Source organism: Bactrocera latifrons, unplaced genomic scaffold (assembly GCF_001853355.1).
Source record: "Bactrocera latifrons isolate USDA-ARS-PBARC rearing strain unplaced genomic scaffold, ASM185335v1 scaffold_240, whole genome shotgun sequence".
In the NCBI taxonomy this organism is placed as follows: Eukaryota; Metazoa; Arthropoda; class Insecta; order Diptera; family Tephritidae; genus Bactrocera; species Bactrocera latifrons.
The window spans coordinates 432,359-442,133 of record NW_017535964.1 but is presented as its reverse complement, the minus strand read 5'-3'; positions in this window follow the sequence as shown (position 1 = coordinate 442,133).

Here is a 9,775-nt window from a genome sequence, read left to right as displayed (position 1 = left end):
CGCCACGTAGCGAAAAGAAGAAACGACTGGCGCGCTGTTGTTAACTCGGCTATAATCGCGTAAGCGGTGTCTACGCCAATCAAGAAGAAGAAGTAGCAGCAAGGTCTCTCATACTCCAACACAAGCACACAGTTTGATAGTGTTCGTTTGGGCATCACTGTATTAAACAGACTAGAAATACAGCATACGCTTACCGCAAACAACCATTCAACAACGAACGCTCAAGTGGAACGTTTGCACAGTACAATACTTGARATATCTAGAGCCTTAGCAGCTGACACAGGCACAACTGCAGAAGAGCAATTATTTAACGCTATAAAAGAATATAACAGGACGATACATTCAGTAACAGACAAGGAACCGGTAGAAGTTTTCTTTGAACGAAGTAAGTATCCTGAAATAAAGGATAAAATTGAAATAAAACAAGAACCAATGTTAAAATATCATAATAAAAAACGATTAAATAAAAYATATATTCCAGGACAAATAATTTACGAGAAATCTAGCCGTCGCGAAAAATATACAAAACGCTACGTTAAATATATAATCAAGGAAAATCGTGAGGACACAATCGTAACAACCACGGGGAAGGTTAYACACAAAGATAACATTAGACAAAATGGTCAAAACCAAAATTTGAAACATATGATGTAACATCCATGTCATACTCTCACGGTAAACTTAAACTAGACAATATTATATCATATTGTAATGATAAACCACAAAGAGTAAAAAACTTTGAAAATAATCTAAGTAAATACATTTGTAAAAATAATAAACCCAACCAATGTATAATACCTTTAATAYGCAATAATGAAGCTCACTGTAATGTAATAGAAGAAAACAACATACTGATTATTGAATTAAATAACGGTAACATAATACTCAGTGGAGAACATGTAATAAACAATCAGACCATTTCAGGAACTAATCTTATACAAATCATAGACTCTGTAACAATCGATGGAAAAATATACAAGAATATAGACTAACAAATAAAGAAATACATTAAAGSTCAGGGAAATGAAAAAATTAAAATATTGGAACTACTCCAATCAGACAMTGAATACGAATTTAATAACATACAAAAATTACATAAGCAAGTTATTCCATTCGAAAAACATCCTGTACGAAGCATATTAAGTACTATTGTAACTTGCATAATAATTATATTAACCATTTATACCATTTTTAAATTGTATTCACTCTATGTTAAAATTCAATCTAACAAATTAAGACAACRAAACCAGATGCAGTACGAAGCTGTACTAAGACATCACGGGATGGAACACTTAATCAATCAGTCAGGGAYGACTTCTCTTTAAAGGAGGGGAGAGTTAATATCTATAACACTAACCTTGACACATCGCATAGCAACAACGCTCACCCAAAGAATGCAATCACGCAGTAACCACGTGTTTAGGTACAAAGTCCAAACAATAACACACCATATGCCACTCAACAATAATCTACATGTAAAGTAAACATAAAAATACTAACATATAGATACTAACATTCGTGTGAGTACAGAACTAAAAAATATATTTTTTTAATTAAATTCAATMAGGAAATATTAATTCGGGTGTWGTCTTTATACAATAGAAATCTTTATTACAGCAGTTCATTGGTTAGCATAAAACTTAACCTAATGGCTTAGACTAGTGGTAAGTATATGTAAAAACGGGTAAGTATACGTAGTTATAATTCAATTCAGCAATCTTATAATTCATGGTAATAGAGTATTCTAATACATTGGTAGTAGATGATGGTTATGTTAATATACTACAAAAATTTTAAGTATTTTACGTGATATAAAACATTTTATAATATCAGATATCAAAATATTATTCAATTAATTTGACAAATTAACCTCTTAAACAATATTTTTAGATTTATAAAGTCACTTGACGCAACACCTCGTATTTTCGAAAATTAAGGGCATGGAGCAAAGCTTGATTTACGTCAACAATTGTCCTCGATACAATAGCAATAACTGTGGCGGATTTATATAACTTATCTATGCAAATTAAAAAGTTATGTTTATCAGTGGAATAAATGTGTATGTGTAATATTTCCCCAGGACGGGGCGGTATTGGAATATCTCCTAACTCTGGATTAGTCGGACGCCGTTCGTACTTGCCTTCCTTACAAATTTTGCAGTTGGCGGTAATTTGCTTTAATTTCTCCGTATATTCGGAAAATATTAATAGTCACTCTAGGAAAAGTATTAATTTAATCCAAAATGCTTTCTTAAAATATCTTTTATTATTAACTGTAATATTTTTTTACACTGATTACTGAGTACTTACATGAGAAAATTACAAAACATCTTGGTCAATTATGGGATGGGTTGCGCTCTTCTTAATCTTCCAATAAGCCCTTAGTAATTCTTGTTTGTTTAAGCCTCGAGGGCGCTAATTATCTTTTGAGCACGATGTTGTCACCCACTTAAGGTAAGGTTTTAAAATTTGTATTTGCATTTCCTTTTTATATTTTTTTCTAAACGACCAATATGTCGAGAATATTGTGTACAAATTTTGAGTCAATTATAGCCAAACTAACGGAGTTACATCGTGTTAAACGACGSGCCGTGATACTTGACTTTGATGTAAAAAAACTACAAATTGATTTTAGCGAAAACGATATTTTTGAAGTTCGTGAACATTAGAACTCAAAATATACTGAACCRTTCCTTTTGAAAATTTGAACATTACTTCTTCACATAAATCAACAAGTAATCAGATGGACTTTTTTCCATTTTTTTTCTATTTTTTATTACCAAATTAACCGCAATTTTTTTAGCTAAAATGGCGCTTTTTTCTTCCAAGTGCTGCAWAAAATGGAGAAAATTTTGTATTCTTGAGAAATACATCACATTTAAAACGCATATCAATTTTTTTGTTTCAGATGATCGGGTAACGAGTCATAATATTCACCGCTAAACCCCTTTTCAAGGCGCTTCTGGAGATTCACCGTCACAGGCTTATTTATTAATATACAGTTGACAATTTTTTGTAATATATAGTACTTCAAAAGTTGTACAATAATACGTCATTAAATTTAATAAAATTATATTACTCATGTCGCCGCAAAAAAATACACAAATATATATATATTAATCAAGTGCTTCAAAGGATTTGTAGCACCTAGTTGCGTTACTTGATGGCACTTCTGCTCAAAATTCTTCATCCGAGCTCCGTAAATGAAAATTTTTTCCGACTGCTCGATGAACTTTCCAGTTTTTACTCAGTTTCTTTTAAAAGGTTGTTTGTATATCCTTTATATTTTTTGCCTTCTTCCCCGTTTTTCGCTTTTTTTAAATGTTTATGCTTTCGTCAAAATATTCTTTATAAGGTGATGTTGTTAACTCCTTTGTTGCTGATCGTGTGCCTCTGAAGCTGATAGTCTGTTTCTGCTTAAGCTTCTGATAAGATCTGCCAGGGTGTAATAAAACTTTTCATGGCTGCGTTACTCGTTGTAGTTATTGGTTTTTCTAAACTGCTTTCTCCTTTTAGTTGTGCATCTTCTACCTAATTTTCTTGATTTCATGGAATATGTTTTTATCAATTTGATAAATACCAGTGTATGTGAAGCATTTATTGCTATCCGTGTTGTTTGAACCTTGAAGTAGGATTTTGAAAATAGGTCAATAACTTCAACTTTTGTCACTTTTAGGCCTTGTTTTGGTCTCATCATTATAAAATGTTTTATGACAACCCATTAACGCTTTATCTAAAGATTACATTTTGTGTGTGCAAAGAGGTGACAATGATAAGAGAATCACGTTAGTTTTGCGGGCGCTTTCTAAAACGTCAATATTCGTCGTATGACTGAACCATCTAAAATAAGCAGCTGGTATTTTCTTATGATGAATTAATGAAATATAATAAGTGATCTCTTGGCGCCAATRAAGCCATGTCCTTCTCCACCTGGTCCTTCCAAAGGTGTGGAGGTCTTCCTCTTCCTCTGCTTCCCCCGGCGGTTACAGCGTCGAATACTTTCAGAGCTGGAGTGTTTTCGTCATCACGTCGTCGTATATCTCATACAGCTCATCTTTCCATCAAATGCGATATTCGCCGTGGCCAACGCGCAAATCACTAAAAATTTTTCGCAGGACATTTCTCGAAAACTCTTAACATCGGCTCATCAGTTGTTGTGAAAGTTCAAGCCTCTGCAGCAGGACGGGAATTATAAGTAACTTGTAGAGTTTGGTTTTTGGTCGTCCAGAGAGACTGTTTGTTTGATGACAGGAGATATTTCGTCTTACCCTCGTTCACTGCCAGACTCATTTGTGTTGCTTCCTTGTCCAGTCTGGAGAAAGCAGAACGACGATGATATCAATATCATCGGCATACGCCAGCAGCTGCATAATCTTATAGAAGATGGTCCTTCTCTCTTTAGTTCTGCAGCTCGAACTATTTTCTCCAAAAGCAAGTTGAAAAATCGCACGATAAGGAATCGCCTCGTCTGAAACTTCGTTTGGTGTCGAACGGCTCGGAGAGGTCCTTCCCGATTCTGATGGAGCTTTTGGTGTTGCTTAACGTCAGTTTACATAGCCGTTTAAGTTTTGCGGGGATACCAAATTCAGACATCGCGGCATAAAGGCAGCTTCTTTTCATGCTGCCGAAAGCAGCTTTGAAATCGGCGAAGAGGTTCACGCAAGTGAGGAAAGCTCTCTAATCGTCATTCACTTGGGAGTGGCGAGAAACGATTCTTTTACATATGACTCAAGCAGCTCACGACTTCCAGTCTTTGACCAAGTATCCTCTGGGTAGCCTAAGAACAACAGTTTGAAGGCGAGCTAAAGTGAGAAGGCGAAATATCCCCTACATAAGGTTGTGAGCTGGGTTTGAGACCCGCCACGTAAAAAAAAAACACCCCCAATAAAAACGCAACAACAGCCTCGGATGAGAGACCCCCCTCTTGATGATGACCATGGCAAACGAATTAAGGACTATGATTTGAGGGCATGCACCTGGAATTTCCGTGAAAATAAAGGCTGATATCACCGCCGTCCAAGGAATGCGATGGACGGAACAGGCACGGAGACGAGTAGGTCCTTGTGGTATTTACTACAGTGGCCATATAAAGGAGCGCAAGTTTGGTGTGAGATTTATGGTGGGAGAGAGACTCCGTCGCCGAGTACTATCATTCACTCCGGTGAATGAGCGTCTAGCCACAATCCGCATCAAAGCGAGGTTCTTCAACATATCGCTTATTTGCGCCCACGCCTCGACGGAAAAGAAGGACAATGTGACCTAAGATGCCTTTTATGAGGGCTTGGAACGCACTTATGAGAGCTGCTCCCCCACGATATCAAAATCGTGCTTGTCGACTTTAACGCCAGGGTGGGCAAAGAAGGCATCTTTGGCACTACGGTCGGTAAACTCAGCCTCCACGAGGAAACATCCCCAAATGGGTTGAGGCTGATCGACTTCGCCGGGGCCCGAAATCTGCTTATCTGTAGTACTAGGTTCCAGCATAAGAAGATACATCAAGCTACCTGGCTGTCTCCGGATCGAAAAACCACCAACCAGATCACGTTGTGATAGACTGAATACACGTCTCCAGTGTTTTAGATGTGCGTGCGGTCAGAGGTCGTAACATCGACTCGGACCACTACCTTGTTGCAGCCAAGATTCGCACCCGCCTCTGGTGCGAATACTGCACGCCATCAAACACAAGGAAGGTTCGACGTCGAGAGGCTGCAATCACAACAGACACCCGAACGATTTTCTACTCGGCTTGCACTCCTGCTCTCTGAGAGCACTGGTCAACAACTCGGTATAAGGGGGACGGCATTTCAAACTCCTTTCGTACAGCTGCAACTGAAACCATTGGTTTTCGGAAATTGCAAAAGAACAACTGGTACGACGAGGAGTGCCGTATCGCAGCGGAGAGAAAACAGGCTGCCTACCTTGCAACGTTACCATCGACCACAACACGTGCGGGATGGGATAAATACCGAGAGTTGAAGAGGGAAGCGAGACGCATTTACAGGCAGAAAAGGAAAGAGGGCGAAATGCGTGAGAACGAAGAGCTTGATAAGCTGGCCGGCAGGGGTAATGCTCGAAAATTCTACGGAAAAATGCAGCGGCTTACAGAAGGTTGTCCGTGCTCGTTATCAGTTCTTCGCCACCGTGTTTGAATAGCTCGGCCGGCTATCCATCGGTCCCCGCCGCTTTGTTGTTCTTCTGGTGGGTAATTGCTATTCGAACCTAACCTCTTCATTATCGGACAATGGAGCGTCTGCTCCATCATCATCGATTGGGGAATCGGTTTCGCCTTCTCCTAGCGTTGTACTTTCACTGACATTCAGCAGACTGGAGAAGTGTTCGCTCATAATTTTAGTATGCTCTGGGTATCGGTGACTAGATCACCTTTGGCGCTTCTACAAGAGTATTGCTATCGGCTATAATCGCATAAGCGGTGTCTGCGCCAGTAAAGAAGAAGAAAAATACGTGATCTCATCATATGGTAAATACTGGAAATTGGATCCATACGACAAGTGATAAGAAGAATTGGAATGAGGTGGAGCATGTTTAACTAAAAGCGGAGATAGTTTTTTTCTAGGGAATATAAGCAATTGCGAAAAAGTTACCCCTGCCTCATTCAGCTTATCACTGTTTTATCTGAATCCAATCTAAATATGAGAAAGCTTGTATTTTTAAAACAGTTGCTGCAACAAGTTATAGAACTTTTTGACACTCTCAACATTGAATAATTTTATTCTTTCTTAAGAAGTGCGAATGGGAAAGCCACGCAACTGATGTAAGGGCATTATTTGGTTACGGAAAATGAGTTCTCAATATTGTTTCACCTTGCTAATTTGAATACAAGAGAGCGGACGCAAATTCGAGTTAGTCCTCAATTCTTTTCATCCATTTCATCCCGGTTAAAAATAGGCTTAAGTCGTATGGCACTGCTAGTATGGCGTCGATAGCTTTAGAACTGCGTGCAGCTCTTTGCAATGTAACAAGTGGTATAACAAACGTTTTCGAAAAAGTAAGCATTCCAATATTTTCTTTGAATTCCAAATATTCATAAATCTGACCCAATGTCGAATATTTTCGGTAAAAGTCAACTATTGGTATTAGGGTCCAAATATTATATACCGAATATTTGGATTATTTGGGCTTGAAAAGTGGATATTGGGCCTTGAAAAGTTTTGGTTTGACTTGGGCAATTTTCGATCATACGGTATCACTCTAAAGGCATACGAGTTTCGAGATACATATGTGATTTCACCTAAAAATTGGCGGTGTCATATCCATCGTCCTATTTTGACGATTGTCCGGTTACATTAACGCGCTGTTGCAATATCTCGCGGACAAAATGTAATGTAGAAGGCGAAACTGATTCTCCAATCGATGATGATGGAGCAAATGCTCCATTGTCCGATAAAAAAGAGGTTCGAATAGCAATTACCGGAATGAAGAGCAAAGTGGCGGGTGCCGATGGACTGCCGGCCGAGCTATTCAAACACGACGGCGTAGAACTGTTAAGGAGCACGCAACAGCTTCTTTGCAAAATATGGTCGGACGAAAGCATGCCCAGCGATTGTAATTTAAGTGTCGTCTGCCCAATCCAAAAAAGGGGGACCCCACAATCTGCGCCAACTACCGTGGGATAAGCCTCTTCAACATCGCGTGTAAGGTTCTATTAAGAGTATTGTGTGAAAGATTAAAGCCCACCGTCAGCAAACTGATTGGACGTTATCAGTGTGGCTTTAGACTTGACAAATCAACAACCTAACAGATATTAACCATGCGCCAAATCTTGGAAAAGACACGTGAAAATAATCGAAACAAGTCACCTTTTCGTCGAAAAGGAGCTGCGTTATGATACTTTTATGTGCCTTAATCAGGATGTTCAATTAAGCAACGACAAAAGACGTTTAGTGGGAATAAAAGATAGTGTTATCTTTACACTAGGAAGTTTCGATATAGATATGAACATAGACAATATTAAACTGAACATCGATTTCCATGTAGTTAAAGAAAAAGATTTACGTTATGCTGCTATAATAGGTAATAGTGTATTGGGGAAAGTTGACATGTTAGTAAGGGAAGGTGACGCAATTTTTGTTAAGAGATCTGTTAACCCCGAACACTCGCCAGAGAGATCTGTTTACAGAATTTAAAAGTATTTTTTTCTCTATAGAAGAAGAAGAAGAAAAAGATAAACCGGTAGCAGACTTAACTCATTTAAATAGAGACCAATCTACGGTTTTATTATCAATGATTAATACGTATTCACCTATGAAGAAAATAGAAAGTCCCGTTGTTATTAAAATTATTCTTACAGATGATGCACCAGTGTACACTACCCCTAGACGAGTACATTACGTAGATCAGTATTTTATTGAAAATCAGGTTAGTCAATGGTTAGAGGAGGATATAATACAACAGAGTACTTCAGAATATGCTTCGCCTGTGGTGTTAGTATCAAAAAAAGATGGATCCAAGAGAATGTGCTGCGATTACCGAAAATTAAACCAGAAGATAGTAAAAGATAATTTTCCTATGGTGTTGATCGATGATGTTTTAGAACGGTTACAGAGTGCCAAGATTTTTACAACTTTGGATTTGGCTAATGGATTCTTTCACATACCAGTTTCAGTCGAGTCTCAAAAGTATACATCATTTGTTACACACCATGGTCAGTATGAGTTTTTATACGTCCCGTTGGCATTTCGAATTCTCCCGCATTTTTTTGCCGATTCGTTAGTTCAGTTTTCAGAGATTTAATACAGAATGGTACTATTATCGTGTATATGGATGATATCATTGTGCCTGCAAAGGCTTGTGTTGAAACGCGCATCAGAGTATGGTTTACGAATACGTTGGGACAAATGCCAGTTTTTAAAGAAAAAAAGTGTCGTTCCTGGGAACCTAGTAGAAGAGGGAACAATAAAACCTTCAGAAGAGAAAATACGAGCGGTGTCAAACTTTCCAATACCTAATAATGTGAAGTCGGTTCAGCGTTTTTTGGGATTAACTTCATATTTTGTATTTAATTATGTATTCACTTTTGTTTCAATTCAATTTATTTCTTCGCGTTGTTGTTGTTTTTACATCTTGGTTTAATTTTATATACATGTAGATCGAAATAAACTACATTCATTCATAAGTACATATCTTTTGTCTCCTTTTTTTTTAAATAGTCTTTATGTGAAAATATGTAATTAGTCCGAGGTAAAATCACATGCCACTGCTATGACACTTAAATTGTCCTCTTCGGCATTTCAATCGTTTTTAGCATTATTTCTTAAATTATAATTATGTGCTGATAATTTCAAAGGTCGTTTTACGTTGGAAAAATGAACATTGGTCAATGGGTTGATTCTATAGTAAGGCTGATCTTTATGAAGAACTCGTTTATAATTCTTTATTGGAAAAACATTTCTGCTTTCTTTATAATTTTCTCTGGATTTATTTCGTTTGCCAATTATTCTTAGCTTAACTTTATTTAAATTACTATGCAATTCGCTTGGGTCAATTTTAAGGAGAGCAAATGTGGGTGAAGCTTTAATTGTGGAGTGATGACGGTCATCATAATTACCTATCGCTAGTTGAATCCTCATTTCAGTGGAGAGCTCCGGATCGGCGATACCTGTTAACTTTTCCAACAGGGTCGAGTGGAGTCTCTCGATATCTGCGTTTCCAGTATGACTATTCGGAGTAGTCAAATGTACTTCTATATTTTCTTTATTAAAATATTCTATTAGTTGCTCTGCCCTAAATTCGTTATCCATTACTACTTTCTTTGGTTT